This window comes from Accipiter gentilis, unplaced genomic scaffold, assembly GCF_929443795.1.
Source record: "Accipiter gentilis unplaced genomic scaffold, bAccGen1.1, whole genome shotgun sequence".
NCBI classification, from domain to species: Eukaryota; Metazoa; Chordata; class Aves; order Accipitriformes; family Accipitridae; genus Astur; species Astur gentilis.
This window is the reverse complement of record NW_026061036.1, coordinates 24,012-46,231: the sequence shown is the minus strand read 5'-3', so window position 1 is coordinate 46,231 and position 22,220 is coordinate 24,012. Positions and strand designations below refer to the sequence as shown.

General features: G+C 54.7%; 1 long non-coding RNA gene across 1 annotated transcript; it reads left to right on the top strand.

The window, feature by feature from the left end:
* The first annotated feature begins 10,048 nt into the window (after positions 1-10,048).
* On the top strand, positions 10,049-11,630 carry LOC126037303 (uncharacterized). The gene is made up of 4 exons (XR_007505597.1): positions 10,049-10,076; positions 10,555-10,655; positions 11,177-11,281; positions 11,552-11,630. It is a non-coding gene; the product is annotated as an uncharacterized LOC126037303 (long non-coding RNA).
* The last annotated feature ends 10,590 nt before the right edge of the window (positions 11,631-22,220 follow it).

Here is a 22,220-nt window from a genome sequence, read left to right as displayed (position 1 = left end):
TCCCATTCTTCTGGAAGCATAACTGGAGATGGCAAACCTGGCTGCAGGGCTCCCATACTGTGCGTCACCACATTCACAGCTCTGAGATCATGTAACAGTCTCCGCTTCCCACTTTTCTTGGGAATGGTAAATATTGATGTATTCCATGGACTAGTAGAAGGAACAACTTGTCCCGCTCTCAACTGGTCCTCAACTAACCCTTGTATTTTTAGTAGCCTTTCAGAATTTAGCAGCTACTGATCAATCCAAACAGGTTCATCTGTTTTCCAGTTAATTTTCAGAATCGGCTACCCCTCAGTGACCGCTCCTAAAAAGGATGCGTCACTAACATTGCCTTCATTTGGCTCAATAAATCATGGCCTACGAGGCCAAACAATTCAGTTGGGGTAGTCATGACATACGGACACGTCGTAATGTGTTCACCATCGGGGAACACAAATGTAATTGGTAGCTGACTTACTAAGGTGGCTTGTGTGCCCCCTATCCCTGCAATACCAAAGTTTGGATTGATCGATGGCCATGATGGAGGCCAAATGCATTGTGAAATAATCATAACATCAGCACCTGTATTGATTGTCATCGGTTTCTTGACAACAACTCCATCGGGCCCTTCCAATTGCACTACCTTTTCTGGTTTACCTCTTGTTGTGTCCATGGCAAAGTATACCTGCGGTTTCCCTGTGGAGCCGAATCCACCATCTCCACGTTGTACTTCACCTGGGTTCGGAACACACGACCTGAATGGAACTAATTGTGCTATTCTGGTACCTTTAGGAATAGAAACAGGAGGGATTAAAACATGAATCATAATTTTCACAGTCCCACAATAATCTGCATCAATAAGCCCTGGGAGCACCAGAATTCCTTCTAGAGCTGTTGAAGATTGCCCCATTAAAAATGCACTAAGTCCAAACCCCAATGGTCCCTTTATGTTGACTGCGGTTTCCACATCCACTCTGGAGCTTCCTGTGGTGGCGGATCTGGTGGTTGCGAGGCTGCCTGAGGGCTGGCAGCTCAAGCCCCTTGCATTCGTGTCGTCGCGCGAGGGGCCTTCGCAGTCGGTGTAAAGTTTCCCTTCTTCCTGTATTCTTGGTGGTATGGTTATCTTTCTTACACTTGTTGCAGCACTTACTGTTAACAGTACCTGTACATTTGCTCCTAATGTGTCCACGTTTGCCACAGTTAGAACACTTGACCAAGGGTGTCTCACTGGCCTTGTGTTTCTTTGTAGCTCCTTGGAGAGCTGTGGCAGCATAGGCTACTTTCTGTGAGTCCACTGATCGATCCGTGTATTCTATCATATCAACGATGTCTGCATTTTTCGGCAAATTACACAATGCTTTGCGTGTGTTTTCAGTAGCATTTTCAAAAGCGAGTATTTTGAACATGTTTTCTTTCATGCCCTCGTTCATGTCAGGGTGGTCATAAATTGTATTCTCCTGTTTCACCTGGGTAAAAGCATGGCTGTACATATTGTCTGGTACGGTAAGAAAAGCTTGATACGCCAAGATCTGTGATAGATGATGAACCTCAGTGACACATTGTAACTGAGCGTTCCCTGATGCGAAGGGTCCAGTACCCATCGGCATCTGCGTGGTACTCCCCATAGGGGATCTGTTTGTTGTCGTGATGTTGCTTGTTCCCTATCACAGAGCTTCTCCCACTGCCAGAAAAACACTAACATTCGGGCGGGTGTCAAAATCAACTGTGCTAGCTGTTTAATATCTTGAGGTATCAGCGTATCAGCAGAAAAAATGAATTGCAGTATTTGGTGAGTTAACGCAGATTTGATTCCGTACTGACTCTCAGCATTCCTTAATTTCTCAATGACCTTCCAGTCAAACACCTCCCATTTTTTCTGTCCATTTGATGCAATAACTGGGAATGCTTAGAGCATAGTCCCTTCTATAATGGCATCTGTTATTACACCCCTCCAATGTCTCTGCCTTTCTTCTGCAGCGGCTATTACAGGCGGCTCCGCGTCTGTCACGGGTGCGGTTGGTTTCCCCGTCTCTTTTCCCCATTTCCTTTAACAATTCTAACATTGTCTCTTTTTGTTCTATTATTAGAGTAGCCAAGTCCTTGTTTGCATTATTTGAATCAGGGTGTATGCTAGGTATAATTTGTTCATGTTGAACGGTGGTATCTGAGGGCTGGGTTTTCGTAGGCAGATTTTTACTCACTCCCTGATTCTGTAGGGTTTCCTTTAATCGTACGGTTAGGGAGGCTTGGGAACTGTCGGATGGCTGATTAATATCGGCAGTCCCAGGGAGTGGAGCAGAAGTCAAGGGCGCGAGAGTAGGCGAACAAGCTCCAAAAAGTCTCTCTCGCTGCATTATGTTTTTCTCCCCGCTTTTCCCTTTCGCTTGCGGTTGGAGAGAGAGAGCAGCAAAAGCAGACGCAGACGCTTTACGATCTGCTTTCATTTCTTACAGAGTTGTCTTAATCAATTTCCATAAAGTTACAAGATCTTTAACTTCTTTAGACCCGTCACTAATTTCATCCCATAGGGAGGTTCCGATAGCATTCCAGGTACTAAGCTCAGAAGCTGTACCCACACTAATTGAAAGGTTTCTGTCCTTGCTTCATTAGTTTTTTAGCTGATTTATCATCATCAGTTACCATATCCCATAATACGTCTCCTAATGTACGCCATTCACTCTCCTTAAATAATAAATCCGGATTCTTAAAGCATCCCTTAACGCGACCCAGCGCGACTAACCCCGAAATTTGCTTAATGCAGTTTACTCCCCGCTTTTCTAAAAAGCACTGTAATAATTTTAGGGCTACCTCTTGATCCATTGCCGGCCGGCTTCTTGATACTCCTGGGTGCTACCTTGATTAAGGCACCTCGGTTAAAAAGTCTTTGCAGCCTTTTTCCAGTAGCCCTCACTGACGGCGAACCCCTTTTGGACGGTCCAGGCACGAGAGTTAACACACCAACCAAGACGATCAGCGTTCGGTTAATCTTTTGCCCCCCGGTCGCTGCTACCGGTGCTTCTCAGTGTCCGTCGCTCCAATTCCCCTTTCTTCGGTCCCCGTTCGGGCGCCATTTGTTGGAGCGGCGGAGGAATGCACATAAGTCGACCCAATATGAGTGATAGAAGTGATTCAACTTTATTTGCACGGATAGCTCATATTTATACAGTTTGCGATAATTATGCCTACTAGTCCTAATATGATTGGTACATTGCTAATGTTTATTCATTACTAAAACACACCCACTTGTGGTTGGCAGCTACGCGTGTTCAGTAACTTTCTCATGAGAACTTCTTCAAAAGTTACTTGTGAAGTTATGCCAAGGTCACACCGTCCCTGTCTTTCTCCTGATAACAGCGAGACCAGCTGTTGTTTTCCTCCCAATATCAGTAAAGCCAGCTATTTTCAGCCAAGGCCTAGTCTTGTTGCTCAAACTGACATTCTTTCACACAGAACTCTGCTCGCACAACTTTTCCACAGGCCCATGTCCTTTTTCAGCAAGCCACTTCCCAACAAAAGGTATTCCTAGAAAAAGTTTCCCGTTTATAAAGCAGGAGTTTGTTGGGGCTGAATTACAGTTCCTTTGTAACTGAATTGGGTCAATATTCCGAAAAAGGGGAATATGTTTATTTTTGAAACAGGTCAATACTTGCATGTGTTGTGCTGGCAAGGAGGAGGCTTCTTAAATGTAGAACTTGTTAAATTTAAAAGCACACCTCCACTCTCCATAGTATTGCTTCTATGTTAATTCAGGGTTAAGATATTCGTTCACTTCAGTTTCTGTGAATCTGTTAGGGCAGCGTGCTCTAAGGTGATGGGAGGGAGCAGGGGGAAGAAGGGGAGGAGGAAAAGCAAAATATCTGCAACCTGCTCTTCCATGACTCCTGCAAACTGTAATGTTTTTTTTTTTTTTCACAAGCCTGAAAACTGTACTTGGCAGTGGGATTGTGGCTATCTTGTTAATATTCTTCCTTCCTTTCTTGTTTTGGCCTCTCCAGGAAGCGATTCGAGTAATCCTTGGAAATCTTGATGATTTACATCCATTTTCTACAGACCACTATCTTTCTGTGTACCCTTTCTTTCCTACTTGTAAAAGAAAAGGTCCAATGACTTGTATCTGTTGGGCATTGCTTAATTTGACATTCCTGCCTAGTAGTGCGCAGATCTTTAGCTGGAGTACGACTCCTCTGAGCTTCGCAGTTTTACATTAGCTGAAGATCCTCCTCAGTTGTTGCCTTCACCAGAGAACTGATGTATGTAAAAAGAATGTTTTGCAGTGTTTTCAGATGGCCACCCCTGCGTTCCAAATCAGATTTAGCCAGAGAAAACGAACGTGCATATATAAAGTCCCAGGAAGCCCACGTAATGCGATTGCAAGGAAAGCTAGTGCGTTGTTTCAAAAGGTTAATAAAACGTAAAGCGCTCCTTACAGGCGCAGCAGCCTTGGCCCTCTAGTAGAGAAGACCGCAGTAGTTTTCTTGTAAGGTACATTAGGATTAAGTATTGTAGTTGCTGTAGTGTAAAGGGTTACGGAGAAGTTACTCTCCTGAGGCTGTTGTTGCAGAGAAAAGTAAGTTAGTGGAAGGAGAAGCCTCTTCAGTCCTAAGGTGCGTCAGTTTGTGAATCGGATCAGGCCCTTCGGCATCATCTCCTCCCGTGATTCCGAGTGCCCAGGAGTAATGAACACCCGCGTGTTTCCGCCTCCAAGGCATCCCCTTCCAGTCTCGGCAGACTGCGTTATTGCCACCCCTGGTCCTAGCAGGCAAGAACGAGATCATCCTCTTTCTCTGTCAGAAGCTGGTAGGTATGAGAGCAACTTATTCCTGTTGCTGCCAGGAAGAGAAAGTAGCCCAGAGCATCGTCAGACAGGAGGCACCCAAACAAAGGAAGCCTCGTTGTTGGTTTGCTTCGCTAAAGCGCAGCCAGTTTTGCCTGCGTGCTTGAGGAGGGTTTGATTCACGAGCTTGTATTTCTGGAACTGGGAAGTCCATCCACCTGCTCAGGCAGCACCGGGCCCTGCGGAGAACTGCAAGCTCAGAGGCCTGGCGTGAGGAGTTGTCCTGCAGTCTGTGTGTCGGGCTCCTCGCTGTAGCATACCTCTTAGTTAATCGCCAGCTGTGGGAGTCCTTGAAGCCAAACTCAAACGAACAATTTCATCCCTTAAAGGAACTGACTGTGTCATCTAGGCAAATCTTGGGCTTCATCTCTGGTCCTCAGGATGCAAATGGAGTAAAAGTATTCATGTTATCTGTTTCTTCCTGAGGTCAGAGGCACGTAAGAAGGCTGCTGCCTGGCATCACCCATTCGTGCATGCATGAGCTCCTAGGTGTGCGAACTGCACCCCCAGGAAGGAACATCTGTAACTGTGGCGTTTGTCATGTCAATTATCTTTTGTTCTCCCATTTTGAGGAGGACCGTGAAGTGAATGTAATGATGCTAGTCCTGTGAATCCTAGTCCTTTTCAGGTTTAAAAATAATTTTTAAAAGAATTACTTTTTAGTTAGGAAAGCTGATGAGGTTTTCTTCACAGGGTTGGGAGAGCCTGGCATGTTGTTTTTTGCGGGAAGATGTGAGGACTGAAGCCAGATGCAGTTAAGGAAACACAGTGCTATGAATGCAAGCAACTGATGGAAGAGTGTCACCTGGATGAGTGTTTCTTGTAATGTGTTACTAGCGTATGGTGTCTCCTCACATCTCATTTCTCCGCTGTGTAGTTCGATGTGTCACTTGTTCAGCTGCTGCTGCTCATTAAATATAAATCTCCATTGGCAGGAGCAGTTACAGGGTCGTGGATCTTGGACCAAGATCCTCAAAACCCCCTAGCTATGCGAGGTTTCCCTGCCGCACGTGCACTGCCTTTGTGTCCTGACGCTCTGTTTCTCCAGAAATGTCAGTATTTGCGTGGGGAGTTTCAAGGACCTGCCTGTGGACGCGACGGCCCCTACACCCCTGATGTATTCTTCTGGTGCTGCATCCTCTTCTTCGCCACCTTTGCCCTGTCAAGCTTCTTGAAGAAGTTTAAAACCAGCCGCTACTTTCCAACCAGAGTAAGTAGAAGGAGGTGGCCAGTGTCCATCTCCGCACTCGTTTCCCAAAATGGCTTTCCTGGAGCACTAAGCAGTATTTGCCCTGCCTTGGTCAAGCTGGGAAACGTTGGCCTTGCAGGCCAAGCTCTCCAAGAGCTTGGATGTCCCACACTCATTTCCATGAGTGCAAAATCATCGTAGCGTTTCCCACCTGCCTCGTGACCTGCCCCAGATTGAAGATTTTTGGGGTTTGATTTTTTTTAATTTTTTTTCTTCTCCTCAGGTAGTAGGAAGTCAGGTTTCCCAAAGTTTTGGGGGTTGGGGTTTTCGGTTTGTTTTTTTTCCCCTACCTTCTGCGCATTATGTGCTCGAGTGGAAAGTAGATTCGAATGAGGAGCTTCCTTTTGAGGACTAAAGGATGCCTCAGTGCCTTGTTGCCATTGTAGCTGTGAGTGTAGCTGTAGTGGCAGACATGTGTTTTCTTATTTTTAATATTATTATTATTATTTTTAGATTTTGACTTAAACCAACCCTTGTTGGCCTAGTTAAGCTTTTTTTTATTGTCTGACCCCAGATCTCACAGGGACAAACACAGCAGCAGTATCTAAGCAAGGGATCAGGCTGCATGTGCTCAGAGGGGTGGTGGGATTTGGTTAAGCAGCCTTAATGTTGTGGATGTCTGCAACTCTTGCATCTCACCTTACGGCCCTGTTTGCCATGCCCCTCTCACCTCTGGTTTCTCGCCCCAGGTACGGTCCACAGTGAGCGACTTTGCTGTTTTCCTCACCATCGTCATCATGGTGCTCCTTGACTTTGTGGTTGGGATCCCATCGCCGAAGCTCCAGGTCCCCCATGCGTTCAAGGTAACGGGGTGTTTTGGCACGTGGGGGTGCCACAAGGTGATGCCGGGGCAGGGCAGGGCTGAGTCTGGAGGAGATGCTGGTGGTGTGACCATCTCCTCTTCCACCTCCAAGTGCCTTGCTTCCTCCTGGAAACGAGAAGATGGCCCCAAAACTAGATACCTACAGGGGAAGTATCTAGAGCTGCTTGCAAGGAGGAGACTGGCACTGCTGAAGCCCCCGGGAGAGGGGGACATGAAGCCAGGGCTGGGAGGTGCTCTGACGCAAGGAGGGAGGGGAAAATGAAAGCCAGTGGAGTGCCTGGGCTGGGAGACAATGCTGATGTGTGGGCTTTGTTGCAGCCTACCAGAGACGACCGCGGGTGGTTCATCAACCCCATAGGACCCAACCCTTGGTGGACGGTGTTGGCTGCGCTCGTCCCAGCTCTGCTCTGCACCATCTTGATATTCATGGACCAGCAGATCAGTGCCGTTATTGTGAACAGGAAGGAGCACAAGCTGAAGGTAAGGGCCTGCGAGAGATGACTCCAGCCCCTTCTGGGCTGCAGGTCTGGGGGGAAGCTCTTATTCCCGATGCTTTCTGAAGGCATTGGTTTGGGACAAGGTCAGGCTGCGTGGCAGGATGCTCTCCTGGATTAACGATGATGCAGGGAGCAAGTGACAGGGCAGTTCAGATGAGCAACCTTTTGGAGGAGCAAATTAATCTTGGAGCAATAGAGAACTGCGTTTTTGTTTTAAAATGGCAGCAGCAGCAGGTGTGGGGAATGAATTGTTTTGATGCGCTGCCAGGGATAACTCAGAGTCACACCTTCCTTGCAAGTGGTACAGTTTTCTTTGTGAGTGGAAAAAATGGTTTGGTGCTTTTGGGTTGTGGCTTGTTGTTTTTTGGAGAAGTATTTAATGCACAAGCTCTGCATATCCATTGTGTCTGAACTCCTGCCAGATTTTCATGCCAGGTGCTTGTGCAAAGCCTGCATACACCCTTGCTTGTTTCCATTTCTTGTTTTGAATTCTGAAGAAGTTGACTTGTGCTCGAGCAGGGTTTGAGTCTGACTTGCGACGTTATCCTTGCTCTTGTGCTATGGGATGCTCTGTTTCTTGTTTTCCTGCCTGCAGAAAGGATGCGGGTACCACCTGGACCTTTTTGTGGTGGCCGTGATGCTCGGGGTGTGCTCTGTGATGGGGCTGCCCTGGTTTGTGGCTGCGACCGTCCTGTCCATCACCCACGTGAATAGCCTCAAAGTAGAGTCTGACTGCTCAGCTCCAGGAGAACAACCCAAGTTGCTGGGGATACGAGAGCAGAGAGTCACTGGCTTGCTGATCTTTGTGCTCATGGGCTGCTCTGTCTTCTTCACTTCCGTGTTAAAGGTGAGAGGAAAATGCAAACCACCCAACAACCGTGAGCTTGTTGGAGGTTACAGAAAAACAGTCCCCTCTCTGCAGGCCTGAGTAGTTAGTTGTGGAGCGGAGGAGGAGGAGGTGGTCCCAACCCTTGGGGCTTGACCAACGGTGGGAACCAGCCTCGGTTAGGTTTTGCAGCCCTTCAGGCCCCCATTTGGTGTGCTCGAGGCGAGCAAGCAACGCAACTGCTTGAATTTTTGGGTGTCTTTCAGGCCCACCCATGTTTATGGGTTACAGTTGAGCATATTCAGACGAGCACATCTGCTCTGTTTCAAACAGGCAGCCCTTTAGTGGCTGCAATTTGCTCCCCAAATGCCGCGGAGCAGCCGTTCCCAGGAGCTAAACACACTGAGGTCATCCCCGTGGGCTTCCTTGCACGTTCCTCCCACAAAGTAATCTCGTCTCTAGGCTAAAAGGAGGCCTGTGGCCTTTGCCTGTTGCCCCAAGAATAGGCAGAAGTGTTTCTTCTACCGCCAGAGAATGCGGCATAGGGTAGCACGGGTGAAATCGCCTATTTTCCTCCAACCTTTCTGGAAAATAGGATTATTCTGAGGAGAGGTAACTCCCAAGTTCAGCCTAAAGCAGAGCCTTAGCTCACTCGTGCGCACAAAATGGCAAAACAATGGTTAATATCTGACCCATCTCTAAGCCTGAATGGAAGCTGGAAAGCTTCAAGCAATTTTAGGCAGTGCCTGTGGAAGAGGGTGGTAATACTGAAAATGCAATACAGAAAAAGAAACGATTGCATTCTTTCTTTTTTTTTCTTCCCCCCCCCCCCCCCCCCCCCGTTTATACCAATGCCTGTGCTTTATGGCGTCTTTCTCTACATGGGTGTGTCATCGCTCAGAAGAATTCAGGTACGGACTCTTTTACAGCGTGCAGCATGTCGGCTCCCTGGTATTTTGTCTCTGTAGCAGCAGGGAAAAAAGCAGTGGCATGGGAAAAACTTCTCGCAGAGCAAGCAATGAAACTCTTTTGTGTAAGAAAGAGATTGGTGGAGGCACAGGAGGTAGATAGGGCTGGGAGGACCAGGCAAGTTCAGCGCTCTCTGTTGCAGGGTTTAGGGCAGGTCAGTGTTTGGTTACGTGAAAAGCGGGGGAATTTGGTGCAAAGGGAAGGCAGTTTCTACCACTGGTGGAAATCCTCGCGGGGGGATTCAGTGGGCCGAGAAATGCTAATAATGGAATGGCATGGAATAGTTGCCGTTTGGTGGGCAGCTCTCAGGGGCAAGCCGGTTGCTAGATGGAGCGAAGGGAAAATGGGTGCTGCTCCCAGGAGGAATGCGGTGGGATCCAGGAGTTCTGATGGCAAGCGAGATGCTGCAAAGTGCCTCCACGTCTCGAGAGGGCCAGCAACTTGCCGCAGTCCCAAGGTGGCAACCTTTCCCTTTTATTTCGCAGTTCTTTGATCGCTTGAAGCTGTTTTGGATGCCAGCGAAACACCAGCCGGATTTCATCTACCTGCGGCACGTGCCCTTGCGAAAGGTGCATTTCTTCACGGCGATCCAGCTGACCTGCCTCGTCCTGCTCTGGACCATCAAGGTGTCCCGTGCCGCCATCATCTTTCCCATGATGGTAAGAGCTGCCACCGCTCGGCAGCGGGGTGTTTGCAGCGTTGTTGTGAGAGGTGGCATCGTCTCTGAGCTCACCGCATCTTCCCTCTTATTCGTGAAGGTTTTGGCTCTCGTATTTGTCCGGAAAGCGATGGATTTCTGCTTCTCAAAGCGAGAGCTCAGCTTTCTGGATGACCTTATGCCAGAAAGGAAGAAGAAGTTGGGCGATGCCAGAAATGAAGCTGGAGAAGAAGAAGAGGTAAGGCTTGCTGTGTCCTCGGGGCTGGACATCTCCGTGTGTCTGTGAGATTGCCTGTTTCTCTTACAGCTTGTCTGGAAATGTTGGGGGAAGATCAGCACTCAATCGAAATAGATCCCAATAGCCTGTAACTTTTGTAACCTTTGTTTCCTCAAGTAGCAGTGAGCTGAACGCTTGAATACAGGTGTAATTTTTAAAACGAGTCGTTTTTCACAAAGGTCATTATCATTATGATGATTATTATTAGATGCTGCTGCGGCTGCTGCTGCTGGCAAGACTTGCTCATAATCGTGTTTTGAACACACAGTCCCCCTGCCCCGAAATCTTTGGAGTGAACGGTTTCTCCCCTGCTGCACTAATACCTATAGCTGCCGAGGGGCAGAAGCGGAGGGCAGACTGCTAAGTTTGTGCTGGGCATTCAGCTTATCTCCACTTTGATCAAAGACAGAGAACGTGATTTGTCCCTTTTTTACATCAGGAGTCCAGGAGGGCCATGGAAGCTGCTGCTGCTGCAAGTTCAGTTCAGCTGAACGTGGGGAAGACCAGTAACGTGGATATCCCAAAGCAAAGCAGTGACGGGTAAAGCCCCACCAAGCGCCAGGACCCCCGGCAAGATTAGCTTGATGGTGTTTGGCAGAGTTTTCTCCACTTGCCTCTTTGTGGGGCATCCCACAGAAACCAGCAGGCAGCTTGGTGGGAAAATCGAATTCGGGGGCAGGGCTGCAGGAAGTGATTGCAAGGCTCTGACCGCAAGCAGAGTGGCTGCAGCACTCGCGTTTGATCCCCAGACCTTGCCTCATCAGTGCTTTTACGGTAGCTGGAGATCCTCATACTTAACACATGAGGAGTTGCAGGCGTGATCTGTACCAGCAGTGGCTTAGGAACCCGGACCGGGGCTAAGCCCCAGCAAGAGCCTTTGCACAGAGCTGTTGCTCTGCAGCTCCCGGGCTTGCCTCCCAAAACTCCTCATCCAGCAAAACCTCCCACACTTATGCAGAGCTTTGATTCTCGGGGCTCCGCTGTTCCTCTTGCTGATGCTAATGCCCTTGGTGGCATCAGTTCCCATAATCACGGATTGCTATGTAAAATATTTATTGCAGGACTGATCCTTCTGAGATTGTTATCCTGGATGAAATGTCACAAATGACCGTATGGAAGGCTCTCACTTTGAAGACAGAAACCCTTTGAATCCAGGGAGGAAAGAGGTAAAGGATTGCACGTGAACGTGACCGTGCTCCTCTGCAAGCGACGGCGCACACCTACGCTTTTCCCACGCTTTGGCCGGCAAGGCTGAGCAAACGGCCTGTCCCTGGGAACAGGCAGTGAGGACCGTGGCATGCAAACCAACTCCTCTCTGCTGGGGTGGTCCCCCAAACAGGGCTGAATCAGCAGCAGCTGGCAGGTCTTCCACTGATGATGCTCTCCCTCTTTTTCTCTTCCCTTCGCCTTTCCCCACTCCCGCTTTTCACGTTTAGGAATCTTGACTTTGAAGGAGAGGAGTGAGAGCGTGACTCGGGGATGTGCCAACGCAGACAGAGGGAGAAGGCGCTTTGTTTCAGTTGGAGGATTCCCATTAAAGCCATGCAGATGTTTTCAGTTATCCTTGGTGTGCTTCAGGCATTCAGTATCTCTAGACCAGCAAGCTGAGGTGAATGTCACAGTCAAGGGGAGTTTGGTGGTGTTCAGTCTGTGTGCGTACGTGCGTGTGGGGGTGTGGGTTTGTAGTGGTAGAGGGACTGCTATGGCTTTATCATTCAGTGCTCTTCTTTTAATACCTAATTCCTCCTCTTTTTTTTTCTCTTTTTTTCAAATGTAAACAGAGAATGTCCAAAATAATTTTCTGTTATATTTGATGCATTCTCCACTTTCTTCTTGATCACGACAGGGTTTTTGGTCTGGTTTGGGGTCCTGGCTTTAATTCACTCTTATGTCTCTTACTGGTACGAGAGGGATGCCCTCTGTGGCAGGGCAGCATAGAGAGCATCCGAGCAGTTGGCCTAAGGTGAAAGAAAAGCATTTGCTCCCTGCGCTCCAGTTTTACCTCTCTTGGTTGGTTTGGGTTTGCGTTTGTTTTTTTTGCTTTGGCTCTGCCATCAGCCTGGGAGCTGCAAAATGCAGAACTGCCACCTTCTTGTCCCCTGGCTGTAAACTGCATCTAAGGGAGCACTTCAGGTATTTGATTTTGCATACACCGTATGGTCACAGGAGCGGCCAGATGAGACCTGGGGCTCTGTGTCCCTGGGCTGCTCCCTCTGTTGTTTCTCCACTTTCCTTCTGTATTGGATCTGGCTGAGTTGGAGTTCCTTTACCCCACAGCAGCCCTCGTAGTGCTGTGCTCTGTACTGGTAGCTAGAAAGCTGTTGATAACACAGCAGTGTTTTGGCCATGGCAGACAGCCAGAGCACACCCAGACACCCAGACATCCAGGCGTCTTCCACGTGGAGGCCACTTCCCACCTCGGCTGGCCAACGCAACGCGCTGCCTACCTTCTTCAAGGACGTCAGCCGTTTGATGCTGACGAAGCCCATCTTGTTCTTCTGGACATGTTTCAGGAGGAAAGCATCCTTGGCCAGGTTCTTGTCAGAGAGGTGGAATTCCACCCTGGACACAACCCTCCTGGCCAGCTGCCGGTCAGGGACGGGGTAGTTGTAGTCCAAGAGATCAGCCCCCAGAACATCGCTCGCATCGCAGAAGCTCCCGGCAAAGCAGGGACACGGGTGTGACTTGGTGGCCTTTGGGATGTGCAGCACTGCCCGGTCCCAGCCACAGCGGTGCAGATGGCAGAGTCTTGAGGAGCGGGGTGGCTCAGCTGCGCTCTGAAATGAAACGGAGTTTTATGCTTTTAGAAGCGCGCTTGCCTTCACGCCCCCAGCATCGGTCCCTGCCACAAGTTACGCAGCACATGGCCTTGCACAATCTTGCAGCCAGAGGTGCCTCACGAACAGAGCGCAATCTCTTTGATTACCAGGATACAGGCCAGGAGAGATCTTTGGCCTCCGGTTCACGGCAGTTGTCCCGACTCCCCCAGGCCACACACTGTTCACACAGCGGGAGCGAGAGGCCTGTGTCCTTGGTACCCTTGGGGTGTCCTTGCTAGCGCCGAATCCTCCAAGCACGAGGAGGGGATGTACTAACCCCATCCCTGGGATCCCGTAGAGCGCAAACAGCCCCAGCGCCCCGACACCGGACGTTGGGCAGAATCCAGTCCTTTTCTGGGAGCACGCGGCGGCGGGTACCGTCTCCTCCGGGGTGTCACGCACCCAGGGAAAGGGCCGCCCCCTCCCAGGGGGATCCAGAGCTGCTGCTTTTCCCAGCAGGAGACTGAAAGACCTGACAGCACTACTGGAGCGAGGGCTGGGGGAAAGCGTGCCACCGAGCGACACCGCGTGACCTTCCTTCGCGCCCTCGAGGTCCTTTTTCCTATTTCTGCCTCGCTCCGGTCAACGCAGCGAACAGAAGCGTGGGCAATGGTCACAAACGCATTTGCCATCTGGCGCAAGGAGGCTGTGGCTGCAGCTTGGTCCCCGCTTGGCTCGGCTGAATCAACTTGTTCTTCTTCCCCCACCGGAAAAATACTGTTGAAAGCAAAGAGCATTTGCACCCGCAGACCCCGAGAGCCGCCTGTAGGCCCCGGGGGCACCCCAGCCTCCCTTAACCCTTTCCCTTCCCAGGAGGAGCTGGGGAGGCTCTTGGGGGTGGGGCGGAACACAGGGAGCCCCCGCATTCCTTCCGGGGAGACGCCAAAGAGTCCTTGGCAGCCAACAGCCAGAAGGGACCATGGCACGGCCACCAACGCAGCTCCCACTGCCTGGGCCCTGGGGCCCCCCAGCGCCCCAGCTTTTCCAGCCATTCGTGCTCCCCAAAACCTTCTACCCTTGAGGTAGGGACCGACCCCAACCCCTGCAGCCCAGGGATGCTCTTGGAGGACAAGAGCAGAGGTGACCGCCGGCCATCGCTCCTGTCTCATTCTCTCAGGCTCAGCCAACCTATGCCGCCTGCCCGCATGGGAGCAGCCCTTCCCTGCAGCCCGGCCCCCCCAGGCACCACCAGCAGGTATGGCACCCCAGTCTGCTCTGGCCCCTTCGCCATCCCCATCACACCCGTTCCCCCGGCACTTTTCGCAGGGGGGTTCAGCAAGCCCCGGTGAGCATCCTTGCCCTCGCCCGGGCGGCGCGTGCCCAGTAAAGCCCATCTGCAGAGAATTCCCCAAATATTTGGGGCCACCTCTCCCCTTTCACCTCCTAGATGCGAGTCTCCTCCCCGATTTGCAACCCCGTCCCACCGGCACAGTGGCTCACCCCGTGGGGATCACCCCGGCCACAAGCTCCCCCCACCCCTGGCCCAGAGCTGGGGGATGTTGGCCATCGGGGCCGGCTCGGCAGGTGCCCCTGGACAGTTCCCCCGGCCCAGCACGGCTCCCCCTCACCCACACAGGTCTGCAGAGGGCTCCATGTGGCTGCCTCTTCGACCCCCGGGTCTTCCGCATCCAGTGGACAACCACCGACCTGCCTCCACCGGCCAGCGCCACGCTTGGCCAAGGCGCCACTTCTCTGCTGGGTGCTGCCCTGTGGGGTCCCGGGGGCTGCGGGGCCCCCCAGGGCCAACCACGATACCTCACACCCTACAAAAACCAGAGGAGTGGGGTGGCCCCAGACACTCTGGAGCTGCCAGTGTCCATCCCTGGCTACCAGCACAGCGAGGGGCAGCTGGCACAGATCAACATTCCCAGCACGGCCACCCCTGTGGGGGCACCCCCGGGCAGCAATGTCCACACCAGCCCCTGCGCTGCCACCAACAACGAAGGCCTTGGGGACACGGCAGGCGACCTTGCAGTGTCCGAGGAGATGCTCCTGGAAGAGGCCCTAAGGCTCTTCGGTTGCGCCCTGGATAGAGTGGGGGTCAGCCAGGATGCTCCCAGCAGAGGCTCCGTGCCCGAGGATGCTGCTGGCACCAGCACAGACACCCCCGACCGCGACTTCAGCTCGCTCTCGCTGCCTGAGGAGATGCTCACCCCCGACTACTGCATCCCCAAGCTCAGCGACGCCACGCTGAGCCTCAAAATAGTCAACGGCGGCGGGATGGAGCCCCAGGAGCCGTGGCAGGATGCGGGGATGGACCTGCCACCATCCCCACCTGCCACGGCCGGCAAGCGGAGGAAGAGGCAGGCACAGAGCTCCTTGCCAATGGCACCCAGCAAGCGCAGGGCTCTGGCAGCCAATGTGAGGGTGTGTGTGTGGGGGGGGGATTAGACAGGGGTGAGAGGGATGGAGATGGGGGCAGTGGGGGGGGTGGGAGAGGAGGGGTGGGGTATATGGCAGGGGGGGTGGGCGGGGGTGGCTAGGGAGGGGTTACACCAGCTTGGATGGGACCTTTTCTCTTGTCTTTTCAATTAAAAGCTCCTTCTCCAGAACTGCTCGGTGCCTGTGTGGGACCGGGAGGGAGCACAGGGGACACCAAGAAACAGCCCCCAGGAGGTGCAAAAGCCCCACTGAGCCCCAAATCCAAGCCAGCAAGCCACGAGGGGAACCCACCCACCCCCAGGGCCCAGTCTCCACCAGCTGGGCAGGCGATGGTGGCGGGGGGTGGGAACGGGAACAACTTCCCTGTCCCCTTCCCCAGGGGCAGCAGCCCTTTGGTGTGGAAGCCAGGACAGACAGGTCCCTGCAGGACTCACGGACACGGTCCCACGCAGAAAGCAGCACGGAGCCCCTGCGACAACGACAGACCTTGGGAGCCAGGGGCGACACGGGCACACACAACAACAAGGGCTGCAAGGCCTTCGTCTTGAACACCACCAGTGTCCCCTCCAGTGGGGACAGGGCTCGGTGCACAGCCCTTCAAAGCCTCAAGACCATCATGGCCTTCCTTGGGTCCCACTGCACTCAGCCGCGGAAAGCCCAGCTTTGCCTCACTGACACAGCAAAATAACCCCAAATCACCCCAAGAATGGCGAGGGAGGGAGCTGCAGGCCAGGCAGGGACCCTCCTCCGCTTGTCTGGCTGCACCTTGGGCAGCCGCAAGACCAGGAAGCGGGGAGAAAAAAAGTCAGAAGGAAAAAAAAAAATAAAAATCACTGCACCGGCCAGAAAGTGCCTGGAAACTTCATCCCTCTTCATTGCCCATTTGCCATGCGAGCTCCATAACCTGGGAGCAACGCAGCCAATAGAACCTTCGAGAAGCAGACTCACAGCCTGCTGCAGCTGGCCCTGCTCGAGCAGCCGAGGTGGGCTGGATGATCTCTAGAGGCCTCTTTCAGCATCCATTCTGTGCTGCTGTGACTCTGTCTCTATCATGGTTTAACCCCAGCCAGCAACTAAGCACCACCCAGCCGCTCACTCACTCCCCCCCCACCCAGTGGGATGGGGGAGAAAATCCGGAAAAAGAAGTAAAACTCGTGGGTTGAGATAAGCACGGTTTAATAGAACAGAAAGGAAGAAACTAATAATGACAACAGCAATAATAAAAGGATCGGAATGTACAAATGATGCGCAGTGCAATCGCTCACCACCCACCATTCACACCCAGCTAGTCCCCGAGCAGCGATTTTCCCCCCCCCCACTCCCCAGTTCCTATACTAGATGGGATGTCGCATGGTATGGAATACCCTGTTGGCCAGTTTGGGTCAGGTGCCCTGGCTGTGTTCTGTGGCAACTCCAGCTTTCTCGCTGGCTGGGCATGAGAAGCTGAAAAATCCTTGACTTTAGTCTAAACACTCCTCGGCAACAACTGCAAACATCAGCGTTATCAAGGTTCTTTGCATACTGAACTCAAAACATAGCAGTGTACCAGCTACTAGGAAGACAGTTAACTCTATCCAAGCTGAAACGAGGACACTTTTAACCACTTAACATTCCGTGAGAAATACTGCAAGAGCTCAAGAAGAAAGAGCAGAAAGACAGGAGACAGGTGAAAGCCTAGAGCGCCAGCTAGAGGGAATGAAAGACCCTCTTCCTTCTCTGAAGCTTCAGCAAGGCTTCCTTCACCTGCTTGTTCCTCCGACTGTCAATGACGGGGTTCAAACTGGGGCTGATGAGACTGTAGAAAAGGGAAAGAACTTTCTCCCTCCCAGAGGAGTTACTGCTCCCGGGCCCCGCGTACACGAAGATGGCGTTTCCATAAAAGACACCCACCACGGTCGGGTGGGAGCCACAGGTGGAGGTGGTTTCCTGCCATCCTGGCACAGAGCGGATGCGCAGATCGGTGGCCAGGCTGTCCAGGGAGCAAATCGGGATTAGGGCTAAAGGGAAGAGGAAGAAGCACACACAAACAGCAAAGATCAGGACTTTATTGGCAGGAGAGGCAGGGCAGGCCAGCTTTGAGACAGCAAGAATTTCACAGGAGAAGTGGACAACCTCGCAGGGGCCACAGAAAGGCAGGTGTAAAGCCAGAGAGGCTTGCAGTGTACCAAATACGAACGCCAAAGCCCACAGAACTGTGGCAAGGGTGAGGCGCAGCCTCCAGATCACGATGAGGGCACAGCACAGGGGACGGCAGATTGCCACATAGCGAACATGAGACATGACGGCCAGCAGCACGCACGCTGTAAGTGCAAAGATTAAATAAAGATGGCTCTGTGCCCCACACCCAGCAAAGGAGGGGGTTCTGCCTTGTCCAAGGAGGCTCCTTAGCATACGGGGGACATGGCTGGAGGCGTAGCAGATGTCCGCGATGGAGAGGTGGCAGAGGAAGAAGTACATGGGGAGGCAGTAGTCCAGGCAGATAAACAGAAAGACAAGTGCGTTTCCCATCAGAGTGGCAGAGCAGAGGGCAGAGAAAAGGCCAAAGAGGCAGCGCTGCAGGGCTGGGGTGCTGCAGAACCCCAGGAGGACGAATTCTGTGACCGTCGTTTCATTCTGCACGCTGTGCTGGAGGTGAGGCAGCACAAACTGCGACCACGGAGATCTGGAAGCGAAGGAGCAAGGAAAAGGAAAGAAAAAGGAGAGTTTTCCTAAGAATGTTGCGCAGGAGGAACCGCTGCACCGGCTCACCAGCGCCTGGTTCTGCTTCCCCAGCATGAATGACACGTCTGTCCAGGGCACCTCCCCCAGCACCCAAAACAGACTGCACCCCTGCACAGCGCAGCCCACCCTGCCTGCACCCCCCCATCACTCCAAACCACGCTACACCCGCACAGGCTGCACAAACCTGAACGGCACCACCCAGCTGATCACTGCGCCCACCCCACGGCTGGACCTCCCAGACAAGTGGCCCCCAGCCCCTCACTGACCATCCCTGACCCGTCACTGACCCCATCATTGACCCCAGCACTGAGCCCATCATTGACCCCATCCCTGGACCCATCCCTGGACTCATCATTGACCCCATCCCTGACTCCATCCCTGAGCCTATCATTGACCCCAGCACTGAGCCCATTATCATTGACCCCAGCACTGACTCACCCATCCCTGGACCCATCCCTGACCCCATCCCTGACCCCCTCATCGACCCCATCCCTGACCCATCACCAGACCCCTCTCCCCCTCCCCTTTCCCCCTTCCTTCCTTCCTTCCTTCTTCCCCCGCTCCCCCGTTCCCGTCCCCTTCCCGCCCGTACCCACCTGCCGGCCCCGCCGCCGCTGCCGTCCGCCTTGCTCCCCGCTGCTGGGCCGAGCTTGCCGCAACGGCCCGACCCGCAGCCTCCCGCTGTCCACCGGCCTCTCGCCTCACCTCCCGCCCGTCCCCATGCACCGACCCCTCTGTGCCCACACCACCTCGCTCCCGGCCCCACCACCCCGGGCGTAGCGCGTCCCCCAGCACCCCGGCCCGGGCCCCCGCGCCCGCTCAGACGACCCAGCAGGCCCGGGCTGAGCCCAGCGGGGGCGTAGGCCCCGGGGAGGGGGGGAGGGGGGACTCCCCCCCTCCCTCGTGCCAGCGAACGGCCGATGGAACCCTGCCGCCTGCCGCGGCAGCCGTAACCAGGGCAACCCAGCAGACCCCAACGGTCGCAGATCGCTGTGGCTGAGCGCACAGGAAGGCCTCTGGTGTCCCGGTGTGCCCACCTGCCTTCGAGCGAGGGGAGCCCGGCGGGCCTTGTCCTGCGCCTCCTGAGGACGAGGGAAGAGCCTCGGCGTGCCTGAGGGGCTGGGGGCTGCTCCCCGGCTCGGCCTGGCCATAGGTGGGGGTGGCACCAGGCCCTGGGAGGGAAGGGACAGAGGACAGAGGGGTGTCTGCGACAAGGGGGATGCCCCCATACAGACAAACCCCAGCCCCATAGCGGGAGGAGGAGGAAGAGGGAGCCAGTCCCGTCCCCCCAGGGCAAGGAGGGGTCCATGTGCTCCGGGGCAGCCAGAGGGCTTCTGGGGAGGGGGGATCAGGGGGCTTAGGGGAGTGACATTGGGGTACTTTGCGACACCCTGTGGCAGCCAGCCCTGTTCCCGCAGTGTCTGGGAGGACAGTGTTGGGACAGGATGGGAGCGAGGAGCCCCTGAGCACAGCCACCTCTGCCCCCACCACCCCTGGGGTGGCAGGGGGTCCTCCTCACCCCTTTCCTCCCTCCCTCCTGCAGGATGGCGGAGAGACCCCCTGGCCACGTTAGGCAGGCCTGGGTGGAGAAGGCTGGAGCTGCCCCGGCTCCCAGATCCAGGCCAAAGCCCCATGAGATGTCCGAGGTCCAGCTGCTGCGGGCAGGTGAGTGTGCGGGTGCTGTGGAGCAGGGGGCTCCCCAGCCTGCCCTGCCTTGTCCTGGGCCAGGCTCACATCCCCCAGCCAGGCTGGCATCAGAGCTCCCACAGCGCAGTGGCCAGGAAGGGAGCTCTGTTCTGGCGTTCCTGGGACAGGGACTCTCCCTGTGCCCTGGTGCCAGCGCATCCCTTACCAGACCACAGCAGGGCCCCCTCCCTGTGCTGCCCTCCAGCATCACACCCTCTCTCCTGAGGCACACAGGGGGCACCGGTGTCCCAGCCTTGAGCAAGGGCTTGTGGCATCCCTGGGAGCTGGGCAGAGGGCTCGGGTTTTCCCTGCTGCTTGCCCCCCAGCCCTTCTTGCTCTCTCTTGGCCAGATCTGTGCTGCTCTGCCTTGGCTTTGCCCAGGGAGGAAGACAATACCCTGGACATCATTCGAGCCTTCCTCAGGAGCAGACCAAAGGTATCCGTGGCCACTTCTATGAGGCTGTGCCCGTGTCTCCCAGCCTGTCTTTCGGCCCCTGTCCCGTGCTCAGGAGGTGCTGGGGGCTGTGCTGGGCCCCCCACCTGGCTGTCTCTCCCCCCTGACACTGTCTGTCTGTCTGTCTCCTCCCTGGCTGGCAGCAAGAGGCCCAGAAGCTGAGGTTTCTGGCCTCCATCTGCACCGTCTGCAGCACCACCAGCGTGGACTCCGCTGTGTGGGACATGCTTTACTTCTGCCAGCCGGAGGTGGTGGAGACCATCGAGGTGAGGGGACGGCCAGTCAGGCTGAGGCAGGGGCAGGGGCAGGGGCAGCAGGCAGCGACACAGCCCCGGGGGCAGATGAGAGCTTGGCCAGGCAGGGGGGTTGCGGATGAGCACTGCTCCAGGTCTCCATCCTTGGAGATGCTCCAAAGCCACCTGGGCGGCCTGGCTGGATGTTTGCAGGTCCCTTGGCCAGCCTGTGGCTCTGTGACGGGCACAGCCCTTCCAGCCATGGGGCTTGGGACCACTGGGTGCTGGGTGGGGAGGGGGTGCCAGGATGGGGGCACCTGGGCTCTGCCAGCCCCACAGGCTCTTGCTGGGCGAAGGAAACTGCCCCATCCTGAGCTGTCCCACGCTGCTGTGCTCCCCAGGTGCTGCTGCAAGAGGAGCCCGCTGGCCCCCAGGGCATTATGGTGCAGCAGCAAGCCATGCTGGCCATCATCTCCATGAGGTACCTGCCCCAGCCCCCAGCTTGGTGGCCCCGATGGCACCGGTCCCAGGTGGGGGGCATCCCCAGTCCTGGGTCTGAGAGGGAGGCAGAGAACAGGGCAGGGGGTGCCACAGGGTTTTCCCCGCAAAGGCAAGTGCCAGTGTGATGGAGGGTTGAGGGGTCCCCCATGGCATGGGGCTCAGCTCAGGTCTCTAAGCCCAGGGTCTGCCTCCTCCTCTGTCCCCGCAGCAGAGCGGGGCTGCTTCTGCAGGAGAAGAAGAACAGCCTCCTGTATGCCTGCTTCTGCAACATCTTCCACCTGCCTCCTCAGGAGGACACTCAGGGCCCTGATGCTTCACTCTGCTCCAAGGTGTGCCAGGGGGTGAACCATGGGGAGTTCCCTGGCTGCGAGGCCCCTTCCTGGGCACCGCAGGGCCATGGCCGTCCCCTGCCAGGCTTCCAGGGCTGCCCCCAAGACTCTGTCCCCCTCACAGACCCTGGCCACGATGGACAGCATGCTGCAGGTGCTGGTACACAGTGCCGGCACCCTTGGCATCGTGGAGCTGCAGAACATCTTGGAGGTCTGACCTTGGCACAGGGTCCCCATGGGCAGTGACCCCTGGCTTGAGCGGTGCCCACCCCCAGCACCTGGTGCAAGGAGGGGGGCAGGGAATGTCTCTCCTTACCAGCCATGCCCCCCCCCCACCCCCCTGCCTCCTGGCTCCCGCCAGAGCCCCTTCTCCTGCCCCAGCCCACGCCACCTCTACAGCCTTGCCCGCTGCCTGTCCTCCCCAACACTGCCTCCCAGATGGACCTGCCTGTCTGGCAAGGGGAGCCCAGCCCTGGGGCTTTCCCCCTCCAGCTTCACCATGGGCCATATCCCAGAGCCCCCACCACAGGTCCCCAGTGAGGTGGTCACCCCAAAGCCTTGGAGTCCTTGGGTGGGAGGCAGAGGGATGTTTTTTGGTGGGGAGTGAATGGAAGGCAGCAGAGGCAGCAGCAGAAGCGGGATGCAGTGACCTGCCTGCCCGCAGCAGGTTGCTGTGAGGGGCAAGAAGGACACATGCCCCATCCCAGGCACTGCCCCAGAGCAAGCCTGGCTGTGCCATGCTGTGCCATGCCACCTTCCTGGCACACCAGCAGCTTTTCTCCTCCCAGCTGCTGCTGCCCTTCACGGATTCCCAGCTGGCAGAGGTGCAGGAGAGGGCCATGGCACGGATCGCCAGGCTGGTGAACTTCATCACCACCTACTCCCCTGCCGCAGGTACCGAGCTCCTGGTCTGGGCAGCCCCAGTGCCCTGTCCCTGTGCCCCTGAGCCCCGGCACCTCCCAGGGAAGCTGGGCACCCAG